Genomic DNA, 7,736 nt, shown 5'->3' with positions numbered 1-7,736 from the left:
AAAACAAATAGTCATTAAGGAATATTGCGTAACTCAGTGAAGCCATAAGCTATGCCGTGCAGGGCCACCCAAGACGGACAGGTCATGGCAGAGAGTTCTGACAAAATGTGGTCCACTGGAGAAGGAAATGGCAACCCAGTCCAGTATTCTTGCCAAGAAAACCCCATGGAACGTATCACAAGGCTAAAAGATATGACGCCGGAAGATGAGCCCCTCAGGTCGGAAGGTGTCCAATATGCTACTGGGGAAGAGCAGAGGGTATTTCCAAGTAGCGCCAGAAAGAGTGAAGCGGCTGGGCCAAACCCGAAAGGACACTCAGCTGTGGATGTGTCTGGTGGTGAAAAGAAAATCCGATGCTGTAAAGAACAATATTGTTTAGGAACCTGGAATGTCAGATCAATGAATCAAGGTAAGCTGGAGGTGGTCAAACATGAGATGGCAAGATTGAACATCGACATCTTGGGAATCAGCGAACTCAAATGGACAGGCATGGGCGAATTTAATTCAGGTGACCATCATATCTACTATTGCGGGCAAGAATCCCTTAGAAGAAATGGAGTAGCACTCATAGTCAACAAAAGGGTGGGAAAAGCAGTACTGGGGTACAATCTTAAAAATGATAGAATGATCTCAGTACGAATCCAAGGCAAACCATTCAACATCACAGTAATTCAAGTCTATGCCCCAACCACTGAGGCCGAAGAAGCTGAGGTTGATCGGTTCTATGAAGACCTACAACACCTTCTAGAACTAACACCAAAAAAAGATGTCCTCTTCATCATAGGGGATTGGAATGCTAAAGTAGGAAGTCAAGAAATCACCGGGATAACAGGCAAGCATGGCCTTGGTGTACAAAATGAAGCAGGACAAAAGCTAATAGAGTTTTGCCAAGAGAACATGCTGATCATAGCAAACACTCTTTTCCAACAGCACAAGAGGCGACTCTACACATGGACATCACCAGATGGTCAATATCGAAATCAGATTGATTATGTCCTTTGCAGCCAAAGATGGAGAAGCTCCATACAGTCAGTAAAAACAAGACCTGGAGCTGACTGTGGCTCAGATCATGAGCTGCTTCTTGCAAAATTTCGGCTTAAATTGAAGAACGTCGGGAAAACCACTAAACCGTTCAGGTATGACCTAAATCATATCCCTGATGAATATACAGTGGAGGTGAGGAATAGATTTCAGGGATTAGACCTGATAGACAGAGTGCCTGAGGAACTATGGACGGAGGTCCGTAACATTGTTCAGGAGGCAGCAACGAAATCCATCCCAAAGAAAAAGAAATGCAAGAAAGCAAAGTGGCTGTCTGATGAGGCTTTACAAGTAGCTGAAGAAAGAAGGGAAGCGAAAAGCAAGGGAGAAAGGGGAAGATATACCCAACTGAATGCAGAGTTCCAGAGAATAGCAAGGAGAGACAAGAAGGCCTTCTTAAATGAACAATGCAAAGAAATGGAGGAAAACAACAGAATGGGAAAGACGAGAGATCTCTTCAAGAAAATTGGAGATCTCAAGGGAACGTTTTGTGCAAAGACGGGCATGATAAAGGACAAAGAAGGCAGGGACCTAACAGAAGCAGATGAGATTAAGAAGAGGTGGCAAGAATACACAGAAGAACTATACAGGAAAGATCTGAATGTCCCTGATAGCCATGATAGTGCGGTCACTGAACTTGAGCCGGACATCCTCGAGAGTGAAGTCAAGTGGGCCTTAGGAAGCATTAGTAACAACAAAGCTAGCGGAGATGACAGTATTCCAGCCGAGTTATTTAAAATCCTAAAATATGATGCTGTTAAAGTGCTGCATTCAATATGCCAACAAATCTGGAACACTCAACAGTGGCCACAAGACTGGAAAAGGTCAGTTTACATTCCAATTCCAAAGAAGGGCAACGCCAAAGAGTGTTCAAACTACCGCACAATTGCGCTCATTTCATATGCCAGCAAGGTGATGCTCAAAATCCTACAAGCTAGGCTTCAGCAGTATGCGAACCGAGAACTACCGGAAGTACAAGCTGGGTTTCGAAGAGGCAGAGGAACTAGAGATCAAATCGCCAACATTCGCTGCATCATGGAGAAAGCAAGAGAATTCCAGAAAAACGTCTATTTCTGCTTCATTGACTACGCTAAAGCCTTTGATTGTGTGGATCACAACAAACTGTGGCAAATTCTTAAAGTGATGGGAGTACCAGACCACCTTACCTGTCTCCTGAGAAACCTGTACGAGGGTCAAGAAGCAACAGTCAGAACCAGACATGGAACAACCGATTGGTTCAAAATTGGGAAAGGAGTACGACAAGGCTGCATATTGTCACCCTGCTTATTTAACTTATATGCAGAGTACATCATGAGAAATGCCGGGTTGGATGAATCACAGGTCGGAATTAAGATTGCTGGGAGAATTATCAACAACCTCCGATATGCAGACGATACCACCCTAATGGCAGAAAGCGAAGAGGATCTAAAGAGCCTCTTGTTGAGGGTGAAAGAGGAGAGTGCAAAAGCTGGTTTGAAACTCAACATTAAAAAAACGAAGATCATGGCATCTGGCCCCATCACTTCCTGGCATATAGAAGGGGAAGAAATGGAAGCAGTGACAGATTTTACTTTCTTGGGCTCCAAGATCACCGCAGACAGTGACTGTAGCCATGAAATTAAAAGACACTTGCTCCTTGGGAGGAAAGCTATGGCCAACCTAGACAGCATAGTAAGAAGCAGAGACATCACCTTGCCGACAAAGGTCCGTCTAATCAAAGCTATGGTTTTCCCAGTAGTAATGTATGGCTGTGAGAGCTGGACTATAAGGAAGGCTGAGCGCCGAAGAATTGATGCTTTCCAACTGTGGTGCTGGAGAAGACTCTTACGAGTCCCCTGGACTGCAAGGAGGTCAAATCAGTCCATCCTAAAGGAAATCAACCCTGAGTGCTCATTGGAAGGACAGATAATGAAGCTGAAGCTCCAATATTTTGGCCACCTAATGCGAAGAGAAAACTCCCTGGAAAAGACCCTGATGCTGGGAAAGACTGAAGGCAAAAGGAGAAGGGGACGGCAGAGGATGAGATGGCTAGATAGCATCACGGATGCAATGAATATGAACTTGAGCATGCTCCGGGAGAGAGCGCAGGACAGGAAGGCCTGGCGTGCTATGGTCCATGGGGTCATGAAGAGTCGGACATGACTGAACGACTGAACAACAACAACAACAACAACAAGTGTCTCACCTTGCCTAGGTTCAGACTGGAATGTATACATTGCATAAGAACTTCAGCAGCTGCCTCCAGCAGTTCACAATTCATGCACCAGGCATGAATGAGTGGCATGCACAGGGCATGAATGAGTCAATCCCTCCCATTGTTTGTCTCCAGCACCTGATATTCAAAAAAGGTATCTTGCCTCTGCACTTGAAGGATCCATTCATGATCATGGCTAATATAGTTAGCTGTTGACAAATGCATCCTCCATTATTTTCTCACATCTTGTGGCTGTGAATTCCATTAAGTTGTTGCAGTACTTCTTTCCATCAATTTGGAACATACTGCTAATAAATTCCAGTGGGTGACTCCAAGTTGCAGTATTCTTAGAGAGGGGACAAATTTTCCTCTGCTTTGTCTCTCAGTATTAAAAAGAATTAAAAATGGTAGAACAAAAGTCCCCAAGCTTTTTGGGTCAGTGGGTACATTTGGAATTTAAAGAGGGAGTCATGGGGACTCTCACAAAATGGCTACCATGGGGACAGCTTGCCCATTCATAAAATGGCTTCCATGGTGGGCATAGCTGGTCACAAAACACTCATTTCCCAGAAGACAAACTGGTGGGACTAAAAGAAAACTAACTCGCCTAGGAACCTAAGTACAAAGCAGAGGTGGGGTCTGAGCTCCCAAACCACTATTTTAAACCCAAATAAATATGGCACTGGAGGGCAGCACTTCGCTTTACAGCCTGCCAGACTCCCAGTTAAGTATATTTAAAAAAAAAACTTAAGAAATAAAATAAAAATCAGGAAGGCCAGGGAGCCTGCTGGACGCTAAGAGAGGTGTCTGTGAGCACATTGATGCCTAAGGGTACCATGTTGGGGAACCCTATGCTAGAACATGTAGAGCCTTGGAAGGGAAGCTATGATTTCATGTGAAAATAAGTCATCTGAAAAGCCTCTGGCATAATTTCTGATTCACCCACTGATGTCATATTTATAATGTATCTCACCTAGGGATGTCTGGATTTTGTGAAATCTGTCCTGTGTGTGTTTTGTGCAGTGTCATTCATTGTGCCATGTCATCCGTTCCAGCGTCCGTTCACAGACGGATTTGATTTTTTTGGTTGTGCAGAAAAATATGCAAATAAAAGGGTTTGTAACAATTTATGCAATTTACATTAGTACGTAACATTTAGCATATTCCATTCCCCCCACACAATCCATTCAACTTTTATCTGCATATATTTTCCAGGATGGCATATATCTCAGCAGAAACTTGCGTAGTTTATTATGAATAAATTTGCATAAATTTTGGGAAAGTGAAAAAAAGATCCAAAAGTCCACAGAATCCACATGGCCTGAGGAAGCCAGTCCACAGCAGATTCCGCAGGGCAGATTCTTAGAAACACAAATTTATTTTAGTCCATCTCGGATTCTCCAGCATCCCTAATCTCACCCTTCTGCCAAACAATTGTTATTACACATCAGCAGGATGGCCCAATGAAAGGAAGTTTCACATTTAACAACTGTATATATTAAAGATTTTTATTTACATATATTTAAAAACTGATATACCATAGCTCTTCATACTTCACAACATGATAATACATTGATATACTTTTTCATCAATTCTAGTAATAAACAGTTCTTTTGTTTTCCTAAAAGGGAATAATACACCATTTAGAAATTTTGCATTGGAATGTAAATACTTTATCACAAGAGTCTAACTCAAGTAAAACTTGTTAGACAGACTGTACAGTATCAAATTTAGTTTATATTGGCTTGTATAGAGGCTTTTATAGGAAGAATGAAATTATACCGTCCTGCAAAATGAGGCAACATGATTTCAATGTATTTTTCCCTTTCAGTTATCAGAAATATATGGCCACTAGTAAATTTCTGTTGTTTAGATATATAATTCTTTAACCTTCTAAAAAGTATATAATGTACTAACTAGACTGAAAAACTAATTTCCCCACCCCCCTCAAAAACCTAACGTGTTAAATCCATGCAAGATTTTGGAAACTGGGGATAAAATATAATGGTTTCTCAAGAGACTCCAATACATTTTCTTTTTGTGTGGTATTGTGTCTGTAAGAGGAGGCTTTTCTGTGCAATGATGCCCAGAAACAGAGTTTTTGAACATAATGGATAAACTACCTAAAATCTGCAAAGCCCGATCTATGGTATGGACAGCCATCTGTCAGGGATGCTCTGAGTCTGACTTGGATTCCTGCACTGAGCAGGGGGCTGGACTCAATGGTCTTATAGGCCCCTTCTAACCTTACTATTCTATGGTTCTATGATTCTATGCATGGTTGCTGCTTTACATTAGTAGAATGTTGCAGGGTGGATACAAGCACACAATCAGGTTTAACCTTCATGGAACAAAACCAGAAAAACTGACATAATTGGTGTTGGGAGTATTTTACTACCCCAGGCGACATTCATATGTATCTTGGGATAGTAAGTATCCCAAAATAAACTATGTGTGGTAATGGAAGACGTGCACTTAATTCTTCTTACATGTATTGTGGGGCATTCCTCCCGCTCCCCCAGGATGTTTTCTACTTCAGTAAGTTAACACTGGTTGGGAAACACCCCAATGGCAACAAAACAAAACCAAACCAGAAATTCTTGTGGTAACTTTTGTCCCAGGCTGTTTTTGGTTTTCACAAAGACAACTGTATGGCTGGAAACTCTAATCTGCCTTTCTAGTTCAGTTTTTGTTAGATTTTTTCTCTCCCAACTCATTACACTGACTGGCACAAACAATATTCCACAACCAAGAATTCACTTGGCTCTTGGAGGGCGGGTGGTGGTGGTGGCTGTTGTCCCAGGCACTTTTTGTTACAGAAAGAAAACTGAAAATGATAAGTAGCTGAAATTTTGGGACATGGTTTATTGCCATGCAGGTGACTGTCTTTTAAAGGGACTACATTGTAGGTCTATTTCTGTGTAAATTCTGCAATAAAAAGTACGCTGAGGATGAAATTTACCCCATATTGTTAGATGAGTTATTAAGGTAGCTGCCACATGTCTTAAATGTGTGTGGCTTGGCTCAGATATGCTCTATCTGCTGTTGGAAATTCATAGTACGGAGCACTGAAGGGCACCTCATATAGCATACTTTCTCAAAAAGCTCGCATAGCCAATGGTGAAGGATCGTGGGAGTTGTAGACCAAAACATCTGGAGGGCCACATGTTCCCCACCTCTGCTCTATATGCTCATGTTACTTCAGATGGTAACTTCAGGAGGTGCTATAAGGGAGGAGCCCTCTGAGGTCTGTTGGAGCTTCATGTTGGAGCCTACATTGGTAGGGGGTCTACAAGACAATATGAAGCCAACACAGACATTGGATTGTTGGATAAATGCACTCCGGACTGCACATTCAGGTCAGGAGTGCACTGCCACATCCTGCACTAGCAAGCAACAACATCTGGACAAGGATCAAGGACAATGCGGTGCAGAGCACATGACAGCAGGGGCTATATTATTTGCAAATGTGACAAATAGGACTGAGAGCAATCACATTGGGTCCAGAATCTGCCTTCCTCAAGAGTAAGGACTCCTCATGGAAGGTTCCTCCACCCCATTTGGGGGGGATCCCCCCACACCACAGCTCACTCCATTTAGCAGGATCTCCTGACTCTCTGTGTAGCATCTTCAGGGGGCTGGAGGGGCTGCTATGGGAAGGAGGGGGTGGGGAAGTCTTCTTGCACCAGCTGATCCAGCTAAAATCTGGATCCAACCCCAAATAATTTTGCTAGTTCAGAGTTTCTGATTAATTCTTAAACCTCGGCTTAAGCTCTCTCAAACTGAGTCACTGCTGCTTGCCAGGTTAAGGAGGGAGCAAAGTGATTGAAAGATCTATTTTCCCTTCAGCCTCCATCCCCAGTACATCTTAGTGCTGCTGGTGTGGACAGACTGGTCTCCAGGTGGGTGCCCACTTTAAATGGCTACTTGGATACAGTGTTTCACCAGCAGTTTGGGCCATTTTTCTCTATCCCACTGCAAACCTCAAAAAGAAACCCGTGACGTTTCCAGACAGTGGCTTGGAAAAAAATTGCTAACCTGATGCACGATACTGAGCCTGAACATCTGAATGGCTCACTGAAAGGATGCACCACCACAGCAAGCAGGTTCAAGTGTCTTTCATATAAGCGGCCACTTTGTGTCCACCCAGAAAGTACTCACAATGAGCTTTTCTACACAAGACATGCATTGTGTGCTCATCATTCCCAATGCACAGTTGTTTACGGGTTCTTTAGATGATGTCATGACCCTCCAGTTTTGCTTCTGTGTCTAATGAGTACCGTTGAGGTTTTTTTGGGAGCAGGGAAAATGTGGTATTATTTGTGAAAGCGAAAGAAAACAAACTTTTCTCTTGTGTATTTGCAGTATTCTGCTATACCACAGTGCCACCTAGAGGTTACGTAGTGGAAAAGCAGGAAAGGAAATGCTCTTTGTATAGTGCTCAGATCTCAATCTGTGACGAGCCAAAAGTAGATAAGCAAATTAACAGCCTCATGTAGGA

This window comes from Heloderma suspectum, chromosome 5, assembly GCF_057233095.1.
Source record: "Heloderma suspectum isolate Gila_16-S chromosome 5, 16-S_ref, whole genome shotgun sequence".
Taxonomy (NCBI): Eukaryota; Metazoa; Chordata; class Lepidosauria; order Squamata; family Helodermatidae; genus Heloderma; species Heloderma suspectum.
The sequence above is the reverse complement of the archived record's forward strand: the minus strand, read 5'-3'. Positions refer to the sequence as shown.